The following is a 21,611-nucleotide window of genomic DNA, read 5'->3' on the forward strand; positions in this document are numbered from 1 at the left end:
ACAAGAAAATTTCGAACGGAGATCCACAACTTCGAGCAGAAAGACAGAGAAACGGTATTTGAAGCATGGGAAAGGCTTAAGGATATTGTAAGAAGATGCCTGCATCAACGAGTCGACTTGTGGTTGCAACTCCTAGATTTTTGGGATAGGCTAACACCCTCTGCTAGGAGGACTCTAAATAAAGAAGTTGGAGGTCCACTTATGAAGAAAACGCCTCAGAAGATTGTCGCAAATTATCTGAAGATGCAAATAAATGGCATGTAGATAACAACGAGAGAAGAAAAAAGGTTGGGGGTACATCAAGTGGATTTTAACGCTTCTGTCCAAGCCCAGCTAGACTTCATAGCAATAGAGATCAGAAAGTTGACTTTAGCGAAAGTCTAGAGCCAGCCACGATTAATTTGTTAACTTTATGGAATGGGCCATCCAAACCATGAGTGTTAGGCTCAGCGACATATGAAGTGGTAAAAGCTGTGAGAAGCTTTGACAGAGGCAACTATCAAGGTGGTAATAATTTTAACTCCATGGGTCAGGGTACCTAGGTTTTTGTGGAGTTCACCAAGTGCAGTCTGAACTCGTGGTAGCAGAATAATCCGTGACCCCAAGGACAAGGAGCTCTAGGTTTTCAAGATCACCAAAGACAGTTAAACTAGCCTCAACAGTCCAATCAGTCTAATATAGAAAATCTAATGAAGGTTTTCATTATTAAGACAAATGAGAGACTTGAAACTTACGGTACAGCCATTCAAAACTTAGAAATGCAAGTGGGACAAATTTCTAGTTTGCTGTCTGAGAGGGCTCAAGGAACCCTTCAGCTGACACCGAGAAAAATCCAAAAGAAATAATTAATGCGGTATTTTTGAGGAGTGGACAAGTATTGAAAGACCCTATTGCAAAAAAAAAAAAAAAAGGCGAGTTTATTAAAATACAAGTGAAGACTGTAGCGAGCAGAAAAATAATGAAAATCAAGAGGGTGAAGTAAGGGTAGACCCAAAGAATGGTCTAAAGAAGAAGAGAAAGACTGGAGCTTTGATTAGGAAAAATAAGGAAAAATCAATAAATGAGGAGACCGAGGAAAGCAAATATATGCATGCTCTACCTTTCCTACAGAAGCAGAGAAGAGAGAAGTTGGATAAAAAATTTGGATGTTTTCTTGAAGTGCTCAAGCATGTGCATGTTAATCTACCTTTCACAGAGGTACTCTCGCGAATTCTAGCATATGTTAAGTTCCTGAAGGAGATTTTGTCCAACAAGTAAAAAGTGAAAGAAATATCAGTTGTCAAGCTCACAGAGCATTTTAGTACTATTCCGCACTATGAGCTCCGTCAAAAGTGTGGAGATCCAGGGTGTTACACTATACCTTATTCTCTAGGAATTACTAAATTTGAAAATTCTTTGTGCGATTCAGGTACTTCTATTAATCTTATGCCCTTGTCTATTTTCAAGAAACTTGAGAGAGAAATTGGAGTAATCAGATCTATACCTGTGTCCTTGCAGCTGAAAAATCAGACCATAATAATACCTGAAGAAACAGTGAAATATATACTAGTTCAGGTGGTTAAATTTGCGTTCCCTGTGGACTTCAATGTAGTAAATATGGAGGAGAATAAGGAGGTCCCTCTGATTTTAGGTAGACCCTTTTTGGCTATTGGCAGAGCTAAACTAAATATTCAAGAAAGGCAACTCATGCTAAGAGGTGAGGAAGAAAGAGTGGTGTTCAAGATGAAGGAAGCAATAGTCAACTCATGCTAAGAGGTGAGGAAGAAAGAGTGGTGTTCAAGATGAAGGAAGCAATAGTGGCACCTAGAGAGGAGTCAACTACTTACTTTGATTTTAAAGCGGGTGCCCTAAAGAAGCTAGATTAAGAGGGAAAGCATGATAAGTGTGGGGGTGCTCCAGAAGAAGTCAAAGAAGAAAATCTTGACATAATTGTATGCATTAGGTCGGGCATGCAAAGTAGACCCCGACATCATTTTGGACCCTGACTAGACAATTCAGGGGAGTTTCTTTTACCTCATGCTTTTTGCTTGTGTGTTATGGGGACATGTCACAATTTAAAGTACAGCATGGGATGTATATATGTATATGTGTGTTTTTTTTCTTATCTGTGTATGTGTGTATTTTCGTTATTCTTTAAAATTAAAAATTAAAAAATTTTGATTGACTTTTTCCAGCGATGAATTTCTTCGACTGTGTTTTTGAGGAATTAAAGTTGAACAAAAATGGAAAAAAATGTCTTTCAATTTGTTTTTTTTTTCTAGGTAGTGCAACAAGTCCCTCTTGATTTTTTTTTACAGCGGTTCTTTTTCAAGGATTTTGCTTGAACTCGACATAGTTAGTTGTTGTTATAGGAGTAAAGAACCTTGTGTGATAGTGCAAATTGGAGGCAATCTTTCTTGGCTTTGTTGTGCTTTGAGTATAATGAGCGCCTTAGTTGTGACGCCTAGGCTCATCTCTGGACTCGTATTTTGTAGTGCCTTAAAATACTTGATTTTGTTCAACTGATTTGATTAGAGAGTCGAGATAGATTCGGACCTGATAAAGTTGTGTATCAATCTATGTGTGGGGTTACTGTTGATATTTGGTGCATGTCATTTGATGTCTAGAACTTGCCCCACGTGTTTGCAAAGCAAAATAGTAGTCTTGTTCAGTCTAGGAAGTCATAGAGGCGTTTCTTTGTTGAGTCAGACATATACTTAATACCCACCTAATTGTAGGTATCCTAGTCATCCCATTTGAGACTTTAATCCTATTTTATTTGGTAACCATATTACAAGTCTTACCTCTTCGGTTGAATTGACTATCTATTTGAACATTTTACCTCTCGAGAGCACTTGAAATTGCTATGAGTTTGTTAAAAGCTAAGTGAAGGTTTTTGAGTGCAATTGAGAAAAATGATAAAGATGCACTGTTTGAAAAGAATTGTGAGAGTCACTTGTAGGAAATTTTGAAAAAAAAGGGAACTGCTTGAAGAAGAAGAAGAAGAAGAAGAAGAAGAAGAAGAAGAAGAAGAAGAAGAAGAAGAAGAAGAAGAAGAAGAAGAAGGAAAAAATTGAAAAAAAATTGATTTCTTTGCTAATGCTAGTTCTCATCTTGTTTGTGCTTAAAGAAATTGTGAGCTTGGTGTTATTATTTTGTAAAGGTTAGGGTATAGTTCAACACAAGTGTAGGGTTTGAAATTTTAATGTATATGTATTAAAGTACTTAGGACGGTATAGTCACTATATTAAAATGTATTTTACCTATCCCGCAACCTACATTACAACCAAAATAGAGTGCTACTTGATCATTGACTGAGCGAGCTCAAATTAGTAGAGTATTACACCACGGACAAGCCTATGGTACATCTTCTGTGGCACATGAATTTTATATCTAAGAGTGAGAGAATTCTTTCTATCTTGAGTTCCTAATTATTCTTGAACTTTTCTGAGTGTGGAACTACTCTTTATTGTTTGTGTGAGGGTACATGACTTGTGAAGGAAATATAATATCTTTGGCTTCTAAGTTAGAGTAAGTGAGCAGGTTTGAAAAATAATTAGTGCTTTTGAGTTGAGTCTTGAGGCTAGGTTGTTATGGCATGGTGCGTTGTCTGTTTTAAATATTCTTGGCATGATGAGTAGGAGAGTTGCATGATAAAAGTCGTCTCTATTTGAAGTGTATAGTTTGATTGCTCGGGGAAGAGTTATTGTTTGAGCGGTGGGTGTTGAAGTTAGGCTAGGAACCCATATTTTAGCCATATTTTTCACTCTAATTATTGCACTTTATTCGTATTTGAGCTTAATTGCCAATACTTTGTACTTATTATATGTGTTATGTTGTGTAGGATATAATTTCGAGTTGAGAAGCAAGTTGGTGCTAAAATGGATGAATTGGAGCTTTGAAGCCTAAGTAGAAGCCCAAGGAATTAAGTCGGGATCGTGTGTGGGGTTCGAAGACCAAATATGGATATCAAAAATTGAAGAAAATATTCTCCTACTCTGAGAAAAATACACCGCGCTAGTGCAAAATACCTACAGAGTGAAAAAATTATCTCTCAAATAAATCTCACATCTGTAGCGCATGGAGCTTCGCGCCTGTATATTTTCGTCGTCCAATTTTTTCACTTCAGCTTGGAAAGGGTAGTTCCATCATGGCCCGTTCCTGCATGGTATAAATACAACAAAAATATATTTTTTAGGGGACTTTTGACCTAGGGAGATTTTGGAGAGAATTGGAAGGTTTAAGGCACAATATTTCATCATCTTTCCATCAATTGAATAGGGGAGTTTAGATTGTAACATTGGATTGATGTTTTCTTATTCTTTAACTCTAATTGCAATGACTTCCTCCATGACTATGGAGTAGTTTACCTTAGGGTTTGATATGATTTAATGACTTGATTATTATCTATGAATTTGATTGTTTTATTGCTTGAATTTATTGGAGGAGTTTTAATTCTAGTTGTGATTTTATTCATTATCGTGTTTAATTGAAAGAGGAGTGTAATATTAAATACTGTTGCAACACATGCCTTAATTTATTTTAGTTTTCTTTAAAGTAATCGAAAAAGATTTGTGATCTACCATTTGAATTAAGAGTGAGAAATATTCACGAGAAGTTTCTCTTAGATCATTCCTACCAATAGATTCTTACTAGTTTCACCGTACTTGATATTAGCTTATTTGAATGGTTTAGGTTTAATCGAGGGAGAGACCTGAATAATAATAATAGGATAATAACCTGTTGAATTTGTGAGAATCAATAGAACACTAATGGTGAAATTTAATAGTGTCAATTCCAGGATAATAATTTTGCACCTATCATGTCATGACACTTATTTCTCATACTAATAACAAACTGATTTTGCTAATCTCTAGTTCTCCGTGATCAATTGTTATTTTCTTTATTTTTTTTAGTTAATTGTAGTTCATCATTATTTCAAATCAAAGCATTAATCATACTAGATAGCGTTTAACTAGAAATTACTTGAATGTTATTTAAATCCAATCCATGTGGAGACAATAATTAAATTGTACTATCTTTGGCGAGCAAGCATTAATTTTTTGGTTGTGTTTTGCACTCGCCATCTGTGCAGCACGTGAGGTATGCGTGCGTTTGTTATGATTATTGGCACGTGAGTTGTCTGCACAGCGTGTAGATAAGGACTCATCCCCTAGGTCACGCTCTCATATTTCTCTCTTGATAGTGTACACGTGGATTATGGAAACGGATTATGTTTGTCTGGTTCGTTACCTTTTAAATATGTATTAAATATTGGTATTCGTTCTTTAGTCTGCTTTTTATTGTATATTAATTTTAAGTCACTGTCCTATCTTAAAATTTAGAACCGATATAATTCATATCCTAGTTTCGTCTCTGGTCTTTAATAAAACTTTTCATTTGCAAACGTTCTCATTTAGCATATACATCATTACATTGTACATTAAAGAAACACTTTCAACTCAAAAAAATTGTGTAAGTTTTCTTTTTTGGTATTAAAATATTATAGGAGTAGTGTTTTCACATGTTTCTTTCTTGATAACCTATACATGGATTATGGAGATGGATTATGTTTGTCTGGTTCCTTACCTTCTAAATATGTATTAAACATCTCTATTCGTTTTTTAGTCTACTTGTTATTGTATATTTGTTTTAGGCATATCTTAAAATTTAGAACTCATATACTTCAAATTTTAGTTTCGTATCTGGTCTTTAATAAAACTTTTCATTTGCAAACGTTTTCATTTTGGCATATATATCATTATATATAAAATTGTGTAAGTTTTCTTTTTTTGGTATAAAAGTATTGTAGAAGTAGTGTTTAAGTGAATGATACAATGGTCTTTTAGTTTTTAATGGATATTTCAGTAATTTAATTTGCACTTTGGGTTTCCCACTTATAACATAGTATTATGATACGATGGTATATGATGATTAGGTAGATAATTATTAAATTCAAACTTGTCAATTCAACACATTGACTTACGAGTTTATTAGATGGTTAGATTAGTTTAGCGTTATGCCTCCTTCTCAAGTTGTCAATCGATTCTCAATAATTGAATTAGCTTGTGAGGCTCGTGATCTAAAAGGTCCAATATAAGTTGAGAGGATTTCTCATAATTGCCTATAGTGTAAATGATAATCAGTGCAATTTAACATTGTCTTCTTTTAAGTTATTAATTTCAGAAATCATGAGTGACTATCTTTACTTACCTGTAAGTAATTGATAATGTATTTTTTAAAACTATATATGCAAGTTAAACTCTAATTGAAATATTGCATTGCATCAAAAGATATAGGGTAGACTTTGTTGAGTAGGATAGCACTCTCCCTATGAAATGATCAATCAAATGCATTAAATAAACAGTGACAGTAGGAACTTTTTAAAAGTTCCAAGTTGACTCAAGTGCACACTATCATATTTATGTGTTCCAAATTAGACCCTTGAAAAAAAAACAGTTTTTTTCTTTCTTCTTTCCTTTTCAATAAGACAGAGGTCTTTGTTCTATTTCTAAATGCAAGAACATGTGTTTGCTTTTCTATATTGAAGCCAACTTGCCAACTTGGATAATCATTTAATTTAGCCAATTTGCTTTATACATCTGGTATCAAACACTTTCATTGACCTACAAGTCCGAAGTCAGTCCTATGTACATTCACTAAAGATATTTAAGCGCGTTTCTTACCGAGAACTTTTTTTTAAGACCTGGGACTCGAGAGCTCTTATTAAGGTGAAAGATTATCCATTTTCGAATTTCTCATTGGCTCACTGTTACGCGGCGCCTTCCTGAGATTCCTTGGAAGGGCGACGTAAGGCTAGGCAACTAATGTCAGTGCAGTTGTTGTCCGCCAACTGAGGTCCCCTCCGTACGCTAGACGAGATTGTCAGTGCCGTACGGGAAAACCAATGTCAAGAGCAATTGAGAGAACAGAAATGAGAATTCAGAATGAAAGAAAACTTGATTGCATTAATGAAAGCTATTACAGAAAAGCAACGCGGTGTCGAGGGGGGATCAAGCAATCAAAACTTTCTAGCAAGCAAGCAATTCGAATTAGTGTTAGGTAGATCCACTAACGAGGTATTATCAAGAAATGTCTCATTCTAAATCTAAGATCTTGAAATTCATCTAATTGAAAAAAAAGCTCAAGAAAAGAAAATAAAGAAAAAATGGTGGTAGCAAACACCATTTTGCATCTCAAATATGGTAAAGGTATCATCTTTATTGTCCCAAAGAAAGTCAAAATGGAAATAATTCCCTTGCATCGGATGAATTACAGCTAGGCTAAAAAGGAACTCACCTGAAAATAAGTCCAATTTCCAATTGAAATTTTCAAAATTCCATTATGATTATATTGATGCAAAAAAGGTCCTACCGGGAGTCGAACCCAGGTCGCTGGATTCAAAGTCCAGAGTGCTAACCACTACACCATAGAACCCTGCTGTTTGCTATGGAGTCCAAGTCTCTTTAATTAATAGATTAGCTGATTTCCTTTTTTTTTTATTGCGTTTTTTGTTTGAAATAAATATTTTATATGTACAAATAGTAGTCCATCCGTTTCAATTTATGTGGTGGTTGCGAATTTTTTGAGTCAAACAAATTAATTTTCATCATGAATTGTGATAATTTTTAATTTTTTTTGGAATAAAATTTACATATTTAAAAACTATACAAAAAACACTATAAGACACAATAATTATTAATTCAGATTTTTTAAGAGAATCTGTAAAACTGTGGTCGATGAAAAAAAAAAATTTACTCTAAAAAGAGCGAACACGTACGTAAATTGGGACGAGGGAGTAGCAGCAGCAGTAGTAGTAAGATTTTTATTCGAACTTCTTGCCATGAGTGAGAAAGACACCTCTAGGTTATCTCAAATTTAGCGTAATAAGTTACAATGAACAAGAAATGATTGAGTTGTCATAATACTCTCATTATTTTCGTAGTTATCTGTTTACCTTCAAAATCGAATAACAATTGAATTTATACGCGGTTTTAAGGATACGTCATATGACTTAATACAAATTGAGAAAACAGACTAATATTGAAATTAATGACAGAAAAGTGAATGCAAACCGCACAAGTTGAACAGTGTTAGCTTCGAAGGTTAGTCACCCTCGAACCAGGAAGTGCCTCAATCAATGTCAGAAAAGAAGAGTAAGATAATAAGAACTAGAAATAACAGTGTGTTGTCTTTGGATGCGTATTACGATGTGTATTACAAATAATCAGACCCCCTTTAGATAGTAGGGGAGTCATACTTTAGATACAATTCTACAAAAGGTAAGAAATCTCATGATTTGCTAATTAGTCGGTCACTCGTTGCTGCATGCCGAGATTCCCGCCGTGATATCCAACCGGTTTCGAATATTTCGGCCTTCCGTTATTCGGTCCGATAATATTTCCTTGAGCTTGATCGGAGTCGGGGTCGGTTCCGAAGCTACGGGCTCGATGGTCTTGAAGACGCATGCTCTAATCTTCGTACCTTAGTTCGATATAATCTGGGGTCGATCTTTAACCCATCACGTTTCAACCCCGATCTGTCATGTAATAGATGAGCCCGATTTCGACCGTATACAGCTTCCATTATGATTTATGATGTTAAGATTGCCATCACTAAAACCATGTCCAGCATTCCATTCAACTAGTATTATATGATCTAAACAAATTCAACGTGCGAACTTTTTCTCTTCCAAAAACCCCTCTATTTCAAAGCCCTTTTACTAGGTTTTGTAAAATGTGATGCCCCTACATACTTTCCAGAAGTAGCTAGTCAGGATATGGAACTATATATTGCTCGAGAAGTAAAGTTAATTGATTCTTTGGTCATAAAGATTATAATTCTTCCTATCAGTATTGACACAAGATCAGTGGGTGAGACAAGATTATCTTATTTTCACCTTATCAGTAAAAAGCAGTTAGGGGTTGTTTGGTACGCGGGATAAGGTGGAATAAGATGCGATAAGGTATAAAATTAAATTTATATTGTGTTTGGGTTGACGAAGGATAAATTTATATTGTCAATCAAATACAACAAATTTAATCACAGACTTAATCCTGAATACCCCAGCTTATCCTTTCAAACTTGGGATTATTTTATCTCACCTCCCAGGGAATATATTAATTCAAAAATTGTAATCCGGGACTACAAAATAATTTAGTCCACATACCAAACGACCCCGAGTATATTTTTTCTTCTGAAAAGTGAATTTAAGGAGTGTTTACCCTCAAAATCGGATAACAATTGAATTTGTAAGTGGTTTTAAGGATATGTGGATTAAATTGACACAAAGCGATAAGTTAAATTGTAATTTGAAATAAAGTATGATAAAGTAAATTCAAACCACACGAATTGAACAGTTACAGGCTTGGGGGGAGAGACACCCCTGAACAGAATGCACTTCGATCAATGTCAAGACACAGTTGAAATAGAACTTAAAGAGAAAATAACAGTATATTGCTTCTGAATGATTGTTACAGTGTGTTTTATAAATAATCAGACCCCATTTATATAGTAGGGGAGTCCTACTTTAGGTACAATTCTATAAAAGGTAAATATCTCATGATTTGTTGATTTGCCGGTTTCTTATTGATACGTGTCGAGATTCCCGTCGTGATACCCGACCGGTTACGGATATTTAGGCCTTCCGTTATTCGGTCTGGCACTGTTTCCTCGAGCTCATTCGGGGTCAGGATCAATTCTGGGGTTATGGACTCAATGTTCTTGAGGACGGACATTCTGACCTCGTATCCTGATTCGATGGAGTTCGGGGTCGATTTTCAATCCATCACGTTTCAATCCCGATCTGTCATGCAGCAGACGAACACAATTTCGACCGTATACAAATAATCCCCTCGTTTTCGGAGAGTAAACGTCGAGAAACGATATGAGTTTCTGATTCTCACCTCGATACACCGCGTCAGAAACGACAAAATGAACGAAACATCTCGTCAGTCACGTTTTAATGGAATTAAACGCTCGTCAGGTGTTGGTCGGCCACTCCTAATTTTGAACCGTCGATTGAAAATCATAAATACCCCCTTCTTCATTCATTCAAACTTTACATCCAAACCTTCTCTACTCTTGTTCCTTAAAAATCTCTTCATTTTTAGCACTTGTATCCTGATTTCTTGAGATCTTTGTAAGAACTCTTGCTTGTCTTCACTCCAAACCATTAAGTGTACCCTTTTAACTTCCTCTCTTTCATCTTTTACCCTCCATTTAAAAGAAAATGGCGAAGAATTCAAAAATAGTTCCCCAGAAAGAAACTGCTTCTTCATCACGGCCGGCCGGCGAGGAACCAGCGGCGGAACCTTTCTTGGCACGTTTTTCCTGGCGAGTGCACGGTGACCGCCGATTTCAAGGTTGAAAAAACTTCGCCCGTTACATGCCGGGGTGAGAAGGTCTCGAGGTACATTTACTCGATCACCGAAGAGATTCTTCCTACGGTCAAAAAGGACTGCAATTGGGTCGAAAAAGACGTGGTGGTTCCCGGGCCCGAAGAAGATATCACTACCCACGTTAAGGGATACTTAAGTGTTTACACTTACCCCTTTACGCTTGGCCCGTTGGACCCGGTAATCATCTAATTCTGTAAAAGATACGAGGTGTGCCTTAGTCAGATCCACCCCTCGTTCTGGATGATAGTCATTCTTCTCCGATTCTTCGTGAGCAAGATTGACGGATGCCCATTCACCGTTGACCATCTGATGCGCCTATACAGTCCCCGATTCATCCGGGGGCTGATTAAACTTGCACGTCGGGCTACTAAAGCCCCATTCTCGAGCATCAATGAAGATGAGACCGAGGTTGGCTAGGCCGATTTGTCCGAGTGAGGACCTCGGATCTGATCCCAGCCGAGTACATGTCGTTCCCCGAGGAGTGGAACACAAAACTTAAGTAAAGTTTCATTTTTCCCAGAATTTTATTTTTTACTCTCTTTTTCTTCTTTCTTATCGATGTTTGGTGGCGATGCAGCTTGTTGATACCCAATTTTTTCTCATATATTTTTAATACATATATATACTTTCAAAATAGCACATATGCAGTTATAAGAATGCATAAGCATTTTTATAATTTTTCTATAATTTTAAAAAGCTCTAAATCAATTTATTTCTTCTCTTTTTTAAGTATCCAATAATTATCCTTCAAATTACTTTTGTGATGATTTAGTCATCTAAATTCTTTATTTATGCCAACATAGTGTTTAAATATTTTTAGTGCATTTTTGTAATTATATTTACTTTTTTAGGCTAAATTGCACATCTTTGCAATAATAGCCCATACTAATGCATTATTACATTATTGATGCATAAAATGGTCTTTTATATTTTTAAAATGTTAAACAACTATTTAAGATCATTTTTAGTACACAAAAATATTTTTTTTGGAACTCATTTATTATTTTTATAAATTATGTAGTTATTAAAAGTGGCTATTTAAAATCTGGCCTATTTTTATTTCAATTTTAGTCCTATTTTAACCCAATACCAGCCCAATTTCAATTTAAATTTACCCAGCCCAAACCCTAATACCCGATTCGGCCCCAAAACCCTTTCAATCTCGGTCGTTGATCATAGAGATCAACGGCCACAAACAGCCCCTTCCATTTTTAGTCCCAAACGACCCCCAAAACCCTTCCATTTCCCACCGTCCGCCGCCCTGAAATCCCTCTCCTCACTCAAATGCTCTCAAACCTAACCCTAATCGGACCGCATCGTCACTCATCTATGGCTATATATGGTGGTTTCTCACCATCCCCCAGGCCTCCAATAGCCTCTCTCACGTTGGTATTGTCATCTCCAGGGTCCTCAAGGGACCAGGGTTAGTTGGCTTGCATCTATGGCCCCTTTCTCGCCTGTTTCAGGCTCTCCCAATGTGATTCTGAGTAAGATCGTCCTACATCGACTATGATCTATGGGTTACTAAGCATGTTTCTTCACCTCTGTGTTGTTCTCCTCGAAACCCTAATTTTTTCTTCCGAACCTCTTAGATATGTACAGATCTGAGATGATTTGGACTTATTTCATATGAGTTTTACAATAACCTTGTGATTCTTTACAAGAATCGTATGATTTTCGAGTGATTTTTTCATCTTTCTCTAAACTAGGGTTTCCTGAAATTTCTTTTTCCAAAGCATTTGGTAATTTTGAGTGTTTAATCTCCCGTTTCTATATGTTTTAACCGATTTCATTAGGTCTGCCCTAATTTCAACTCGTTTATACTAAAAGCCCTAAATTTTTTCGATTCCTTCATTTGGTTTCTGAGTTACTTGTGTACTGACTGTGTTCTTGCCTTGGTTCTTGTGATTTCTCTTTAGCCATTTGAATGTCCCGTGGTTTTCTTGTCCTAAAATGCCTCTACTGAGTTCCTTAGTTCATATTTTTTTTACTGATTCCACATGTTTGTGTTCCTTCTGACTATTCATGATCAGACCTATATCTTTCTCCTTAAATCAGTGTCGTTTCTTGATTTAACAATTTGTTTTGTTAAAATTATGTGTCAAATCCTGACTATTCATCTCTTACCTTATTTTATCTGCTAACCTTGCTGACTCTTTACGTGATTTTCTCTTTAATTGAACCCTTGATTATTCTGAAGTCCTTATTTCCTGGTTTGATTTGAACACTTCTCATTAACAACACTTTTGATTCTTACCTCTCTACTCGGTTTAATTGAACTGCTTACCTTAATTAATTTTCCCTTGCCTTATTTGTTATTTGTTGATTCTTACTGATTGTTTCCTTAGTTGAAACCCCGGTGCATTCACCCCTAATTACCTACTCTGTACTCGATTTCCTTCCTTAAGTATCCGTCCTGCTTTTACCATTGATTATCCCTTGATTAAAGGGAAGACTTACTGATTTTACATGTGATTGATTCCCTGAATTTCTCTCATTGCTACATGATTGATTCTTTACCTTATTTTGTTTAACTCTTGATTACTATATAAACTCCCTCCTATTCTCACTTCAGACGAACATTAGTTCACAAAAGCACACTTACACTCTAAAGCTCTCTTTTCTTCTCTGCTACTTATGATATTCACTGGTCTAGCCGGCTGAAAACCAAGGCTAGATATTGGAACTGCATCCGCTTTATATTCTGCACTCTTTTCTTCAACTGGTATGTCTCTAGTTAAATTTTAAAACCCAAACCCTATGTGTTTCATTCCTGCACTAGTTCATCAGCTATGAATTCAACCTGTCTTCCTGCTTACTTCTTTGCCTAGCATGTCTAAACTCTGTCCTATTCAATGTGTGATTAGCATGTCTACACTTCACCTAGTTATCTGATACTTAACCAGCCTGTTTGTGAATATCTGTTCAATCCCCTAATTATGTGATCATGTTGGGCTTTCTGTATTACATCTGTGATCTATGTCTTAACTATTTACTGTCCATGACTAGCTTGCTAAGACCCTGAGTGTTTTATGCAGTTGTTGACTATATGTTTCCTCTATACCCTATCCATGTACCCCCAATGTGACTCTTATGTGCCTCAATTCCTTTATCCCCATGTGAGATCTGTTTGTTGATTGTTTCTAAATCTGGATGTTTTATAACCAATCGATTGTCTACTATTTTCAAAAGAGTTTTGGTACTTTTCTCAAACTGTATTTTACCACCAAACTATTTCCTGTTTCAGAAAACATTTTCACTCCTAAAGGCATCTCTGTACTATTTTCAAAACCTTTTCAAAACTATGTCAAGCACTCTCACTTGACTCTTAGATTACTAGGTTCTGCCCCTCTGATATGTGTACTGCCTTGAGACCCTTGAGATCTCTCTGAACTCTGGCATATCAGGGCTGGCACTTCCACGCTGCACAATCATCAGTTACTATTTGAGAAAAGTCTGGGTGTGAGCACTGCTCAGGATCCTTGAGGTCCTTAGGGAACTCTGACACACCTAGACATGAAATTGGCTATGGAACTTTGGCATTTGAGACTAGTGGAGGCTTGGGAAATCATTTGGGCCTACTGCAGGCTCCCTATAGCTTAGCTTCTATTCTATTTCATTTATGTAATTTATATTCAGTTCTTGGTCTGTAATAATTATTGTAAACAAACATTGGGGTGATTAGTGAAAAGGGGTGGGTAGTTGCATATTGTGGGTAAAATCGGGTAGATAACCTGCCTATAGGGTCTATTTCAATTCAAAAAAATGTTTTTGTTAGATAATATGCCTATAGGACTTGTTTTGGTGAATTTTGCATGCTTTACTTTCACACAATTAGAAGCCATGCCTATAAGATCTAAATCAGCTCTATAATTAGATATCATGTCTATAGGGTGTAAAGTAATTGAAGTTCAATTTCCCTTACAACATGTATTCAAATTCATCTCCTTAGAAATCATGTCTATAGGATTAAAAACGGCTTTAATAGAAATCATGCCTATAGGATCTAAAATCAGCCTAACTTTAACTCACGTCTGCAAGTTCTGAATCAGATTAACTAACCTGCTCGTTTCTCAATCAATGTCAGTAGAAAGCATGCCTATAGGATTCAAATCGCCCATTTGAAACTGTTTACTGTTTTATTGCATTCCGGGTCAATAATAAATACCATGCTCATAGGACATCACTACGCCTAGGCAAGCCTATAGGGAGATTAAAGTCTTGCAACTATAAAATTACGCTTTGTTATTGCTCACACTCAGTAAGGTCTAAAAATCAGTAGGCAAATGGATTCAGTTCTTTCACACTTTGGTCCTAACTCAATACTGTATACCTTCATCTCACCTAGACATCATGTTCCAAGGTTTTTCTCTTAAACAGTTGTTTGAGACGTGCACTTATTTGTTTCTGCTTGCGGAGGTAAAATGTGAGCCTTTAATTGTTCTCTCCTTTAAATGTAGTCCTACTTGTTCTGGTTGACGCTTAGACTTTTCTCCTTTAAACACCTTAGGATGGTCTAGAGCTACCCAAATTAGAGGTCCTAAATACCTCCAGGGCCATAAAGAAGGGACAGGTAGTGCACGCACAGGATATCTTTCAAGGCTGCTAGAACGCTTTAGGCTATGACCAAGGGGAGGGAATTGGGTAGTAAGGATATGATGACTACGCGCTAATGCCACGTGTAGCCCCTCGTTGAGGAGTGATTCCGGGCATTGTGTGGATATGATCCTGTAGGCTAACCAACCTAGGACCCTTTCCCAACTCTCGTTGTTTAAATAAATTTACTCTTCTTTATATATGTGCAACTTGTTCAAGCCTTTTCCCTTGTTTCATTACTTGAATCATACATGTGCTTAGAATGTCAAAACATGCCCTTAATTGCAAGTACGTGGTCAAACTGTTTACTTGTTCAAAATGACTGATTCATATAAGTTCGGACGGGACCCACCGCTGTGGACCGCGAGGGGTGCCTAACACCTTCCCCTCGAGGTTATTTCGAGCCCTTACCCTAAATCTCTGGTAATGCAAACTAGTCCATGAGTTAATTGCTCAAGGTGCCCTAACGCACCATAATTCGTTAGGTGGCGACTCTTCAAATACCCAATTCCCAAAAGGAAAAGAGTTATTCCCCCATGAAATGTCGAAACCCAAACGTTCTCCGCGACGAGGAAAAAAGGGGGCGCGACAGCATGGCGACTCTGCTGGGGATATATTTAGGCTGTTACCATAACGAACTTATTTGTGAATTAGTTTAAGCATGCTCTATCCCACGTACCCTTCTCCCCTTGAATTTAACTGTTTATTTTCAAGCATTTATGATTTCTTCATTTCCCTGTAACTGACAGGTCTCTTTGTTTTCTTTTGTAACTGTCTTTCAATCATTTAAATACTGCATGTATTATTTTCTTACGTGCAAATACTTGACAACATGCTATTATTGTTGCATATACTCCACATCATATTCCACTCGTGCGTATCAAAATTCTATAGCAACGCTTGATGAGTGGTTGCGCTCTTCCAATTTATTACCCTTAAATTCGGAAAGGCTTATTTACGGTAAAACTAGTCGATCAGCGGTGCAGTCGACGGTTCCGTGCCTTTTCCCCTCAAATTGTCCGCTTGAGGGTACCAGTCTAGACCCCCATAGTAACCTTACTCTGATCATAATTGTGCATGCATCATGGTCAAACCTAGCCGGATTAATATGTTGTCCACATAATAATCCTTTAAGACAAGCCTTATCCAAAATTCCATCGGGTTTTCCATAATCCCAACGGACACAATCACGTTCTGTGCATTAATTGGAGAACTAAATGCCAATATGCTAATCATGAATGTATAAATGGTCGAGTCTGGTGGGGGATAAGGGACTAACTCTTTTTTTTTTTTTTTTGCAAAAAATGAGGCGCGAGGTCCCCAGATTCGGTATGGTTAGCAACCTTACACCATTGCTACTAGATTGGTGGGAGGACCTTTCCTCAAGTGATAAGAAACACGTAAGGAAGTACTTGGGCAATTTACCTTCTCTACTAGATATTGAGCCAAACAATAGGTTGATCGAGGCTGCCACTTTATTCTGGGATAGTGAAAGGGATGTGTTCCTTTTCGGCAACATAGAAATGACACCACTTCCAGAAGAAATTGGAGGGCTTGCGGGATTGACTTGGGATAGCCCCGGGTTATTGGTGCCGAAGAACCGTACTGGTAAAGGGTTTTTAAAGACGATGGGGCTGAAGAAAAATGCTGACTTTGGATGCCTGAAGGAATCTTACATACCCTTCGAATATCTGTATGAGAGGTATGGCCATAGCAAGTCCTACCGTACCTACCATGACGAGCTTTCTATCACTTCTCTGGGCCACATCCACCACAGAGTGTTCGTGCTCATTGTGTGTTTCTTGGGCCTGATAGTATTCCCAATGAAAAGGGAAAGAATCCACACTAGGTTGGCCATGGTCGCCAAGACTTTGATGGAAGGGATCAACGGACAGACATACACCATAGTCCCCATGATCATAGCCGACATCTACAGGGCTTTGGAGCGCTGTCAAAGAGGGGTCAAGCATTTCGAGGGTTGTAACCTGTTGCTGCAGTTGTGGTTATTAGAACATCTTCAAAGGGGCCAGTATCGCCAAGAATTTCCGCGAAGGGCTTGGAATGACCGTATAGCCTTCCATCACCCCAAGCGGATGACCTACATTCCGGACAGGTTTGCTCAGCCGGAAAGTGCCAAAGAGTGGGTAGAGTTCTTCGACAATCTGACCGAGGAGCAAGTGCAATGGATGTTTGAATGGTTCCCAACAGACGAATTCATCATCATATCCAGGGACACTCCACACCTGGTGCTGATTGGGTTGAGAGGGATATACCCTTATGTCCCTATCCGAGTTATGAGGCAAGCAGGCAGGAAACAGGTTGTACCAAGGGTTGCCAAGGTGAGTCATTTCAGAGCAGACTTTCAAGACGACAACATTCCTTACAAGTGCCAAGCCCAGCACATGTGGCACTGCAAAATCATTGTGGAAAAGAACACCATTGAGCCTGACAGGTATCATGCAGGATGCGAACCTCTCTACCCGGCATGGTTAGAAGACAATCTAAAAGGAATGGTAGTGCCAGGAACCGGTCGAGGGAATAGAATCATAGACGAAGAAGCTGAAGCTCAAGTCAAATACAACAGGCTACGCAAGAGGATCCACGACTCTGAGAATGAGCACCGGGAAATACATGAGAGGAATGTGAGGTTGATCGAAGAATGGAAAGAAATGGCAGTCACTTCCAACAGGAAGTTGGAATATCTGGAGCGAGGAATAGTGGAGCTGGAGGGTAAAGTCATAAAGAGGATTGAGGATTGCCAGAACGCTGAAGGAACTGAAGGAGGACATCTGGTCAGAGCCTACTTGCTGTTGGGTCTGCGCGAGCTGGGAGACCTGTACGATGGAATTAGGAAGATCGAATCTGGGAAAGGTCCTTCTGGGACCAAATAGGCAAGATTTATTTGCTTTCCTAAAATGTAATAAGGCNATATATATATATATATATATATTGTAATACCCTATATTTTTTTAAATAAGGGTGTATTGGTCATAATAATAATAATAATAATAATAATAATAATAATAATAATAATAATAATATTAATAACTATAAGAAAGTAACTTAAAAAAAACAATGAAACAAAACAAAACAAAAAAGGGAAAAGAAAGAAACAAAAAAAGAAAAAGGGATAAGGAATTTAAAACAAAAGGGGCCAAAGCCCATAACAAGCAACATCTGCCAAAAATTTTAAAGGGTTAGGGGAAGGGGCGAAGCAGAAGCTTCAGAAACGGAAAAAAAAAAAAAAAAAACCAGAGAAGAAGAAAAAGAGAAGAGAAGAAGAAGAAGAAAGCTTTGGGTAAAGGCTTAAGAAGAATTGAGAGTTGAAATTGAAAGTATTAAAGTTCTCCTTCGACTCAAGAGGTTAACCTTCTTCTCATCTGTTGAATTATTTCACTGAATCTATGCAATTTCATGTAGTACAAAAGAATTCAATATCACCTTTCTCTTATATATACAATTACTACGGAGATAATAAGGCTATAAAGGTTTGGTTTAAGCACTGATAGATCTATTTTTAGAGGAATAAATTATACAAATAGTTTGAAATTGATAGAATTATGGATTAGTTCTATGATTAAATATAAATTCACAAACTAATACTCAAACATGAACCCCGATGATTGGGTATTCTAAATTAGTGATGGATTTAGCATAAATGAGGCAACTAATATGAGATCTATATTATGTAATTATAGATTGATTGGAGGAATTTTGTACGAGTTGCTTGAGGTGAAGCAGTTGGTATTTCGGCACGAGTACTATGAGTAGTAATCTTACCGCAATTTGTGTTTTCATAACTTGCATGATTTATACATGATTTTTAATATGAATATGTTACTGATTATTTTGAGTTGCATGTGGGACAAGTCTTTTACTCGATATGATACCGAAATAGTTATTTGACATGATTACCGTTGTTTTAAATATTCTTGATGTCACTAGATATGTTTTACCGTTACTTGAATTTACTGTTATCGAAATGAAATTATATGATTTGATAAGAACCGAAATGCCCTATATTGTTTTAAAATATTTTCCTATGAGTATATACGGATACAGAGACAAGTATAAATGGGAGTAGACTTTGAAGGATCCCGTAGCTAACGGCAGGTTCGTTAGACCTGGTGCACCTTGTATTTACCGATTACAAAGTACAGTTATAGCCCTCGCTAGTGGGAAGGTAGAACTAGCATACCGTTACCGATTTCCCTCGAGTAGGGACTACCGTTATATTTGACTTCTTGCAAAGAAGTCCACAGTTATACCGATTACATGATCCGTTCATTGAAACCTCCCAAAAATGTGAATACTGATATTATACAGTGGTTACCAAGCTTATTACTGAATTGTTAATTATATTTTACTACAAGAAAAGCGTGATAAGACTGAAAATTATTTATTGTTTCTGAAAGGGCATTTTTATGTATTTTCTCTTTGAGATACTAGCATGTTTCTGACTTGTCCCCAAATTAAAAACGGTTGTGGTTAAGTGTTATTACTCACTGAGCTAGCGACTCATTCCCCGCTAATTTTTTTTTACAGAGACAGCAGTTGACACAGGCGAGGATTTCGTTAATTAGAGCGCACAGGTTGAGAATTCTTGGTGAGCCTCGCACTTGTTCGCGTGGGCGGAGATTTTTATCAGTTGTTATGGTCTTTTCTTTGAATTCTTAGAGTCGCTCCATAGTCAATAATTTAGTGTCATGAGTATTCTTTTGTTATTATAGTCTTAAGTTGAGTATCGTTTATTATGAAAGTTGGAGGTAGATTAGTATTTCTGGTTGTTAGTGTGTTGATTAGTAATGGTGGAGACTTATTTTGGCTAATTGGTAAGTTGTCAATTGCCAGTTGAATTGCTATTAGGTTGTTTGATCGCTGATTTGAGACAGGAAATTTTTGGGATGGTCCAAAAACAGGGGAAACTCTGCCCGATTTTCTGTAAAATTACCGATGAGGCTTACTTGGGAGCACTTGCTCCTAAGCGCCGGTCACGATCCTAAATTGGGTCGTGACAAAGTTGGTATCAGAGCTTAGGCTTTAAGTCCCGAGTCATGGAGCAATGTTTAGTAGAGTCTTGTTCATGGGTATGTAGGCGCCCATACTTATGATCTCGAGGCTACTGAACATTTAGGAATGTTTTCCCTTCTTTCATTCTTTGATCGTGCGTTGAGATAACTTGAGATTGACTTTGGAATATTTCTTTCGCAGATGGCTAGGACACGCACACCCTCATCTGCTGGACGTGGTGCTACCCGGGGTGGCGGTCAAGTTGGGGTTCATCAAACTAGAAGACAGACTGCTCCTCAACCTCAAGTTGGGAACATGGGTCAAACCCAAGCTGTTATGCCAGATCAAGTGCAAGAGCAGGGAGTTCAGAACGCTCCACCACCAGTGCCAACTGTTGTACCTACTGTTGCCTTACCTGCAGATGCAGTGGCAAGGTTATTGAATGTGTTAGAGGCATTGGTGCCTACTTAGGGAGGAAGTTCAGCTCCTCAGGCTACTTTACGGACACAAGCACCTGCACAGACTCAGATTTCGGGAATAAGGAAGTATCCCTACACGAGTTCCTGAAATTGAAATCACCAAAATTCACAGGTTCTGATAATTCAGCAGATCCTCAAAGTTTCTTGGATGGGACACTTAAGGCATTACGTGTTCTTGGATGTTCTAGTGAGAGAGCCGTGGAGCTCGCAGCATACAAACTAGAGGATATGGCCAACACATGGTATGAAACAGTATTGCTAGGAAGGACGCAGGAGCACCACCACTGACATGGGACGAGTTCACTAAGTTGTTCAAGAATCATTTTCTTCCAGACAGTCTGCTGCAACAATATGCTAGAGACTTTGAGAGATTGGTTCAGACTCCAGATATGGATGTGTCAACATATAACACTAAGTTTTGTAAGCTGGCTATATATGCTCCTTACTTAGTGCTACCGTAGAAGCTCGAATTCAGAGGTTTGTTGATGGATTGGTTGGTCGTCTATACACTGCAGTAGCCCCACAGATGAAGACTTTATCCTACTCTGATGTAGTCGACCTTGCTAGAAAGATTGAAAACAAGGGACGTGAAGAGCGTGCAACTAGTGAATTACGTAAGAAGGCCAAGACAGGAGGGGCTTTCAATGGCGGTTTTAGTGAAAATAGAAGAGCAGGAAATCAGGGACAACAACAACACAACAGGGTTCTCAGACAGGGACACATTTGTCTTCACAATCTCAAATACAGACCACATTACAGACAGGGTAATAGGGGACCATCATCTTCTGGACATCGTAATTCTGGGCAGATATATGCCACTACTCCAGTCTGCCAGACCTGTGGTAGATCACATTTGGGCCAATGTCGTGTTCTAACGGGAGAGTGCTTTCGGTGTGGCCAGTTGGGACATCACTTGAGGGATTGCCCTCAGCCTCCGAGAAATTTCAACCAGGCTTCTATTCAGTCAGCTGCACCGACTCAGACTACTCGTAATACTTCAGGTGCTACAGGTACAGGAAATAGAGGTTGAGGTGCTGGAGACCGTGCTACTGTGAATCAAGGACAAGGGAATGCTGGTAGAGGTCAGGCGAGAGTTTTTGCATTTACTAGACAGGATGCTCAGGCCTCGAATGCAGTGGTTACATGT

General features: G+C 37.8%; 1 non-coding gene across 1 annotated transcript; it reads right to left on the reverse strand.

Annotated features, from left to right (window-relative positions):
* Window positions 1-7,344: 7,344 nt before the first annotated feature.
* Window positions 7,345-7,416, reverse strand: TRNAQ-UUG. The gene has a single exon. It is a non-coding gene; the product is annotated as a tRNA-Gln (tRNA).
* Window positions 7,417-21,611: the final 14,195 nt, after the last annotated feature.

This window comes from Nicotiana attenuata, unplaced genomic scaffold (assembly GCF_001879085.1).
Source record: "Nicotiana attenuata strain UT unplaced genomic scaffold, NIATTr2, whole genome shotgun sequence".
Classification (NCBI taxonomy): Eukaryota; Viridiplantae; Streptophyta; class Magnoliopsida; order Solanales; family Solanaceae; genus Nicotiana; species Nicotiana attenuata.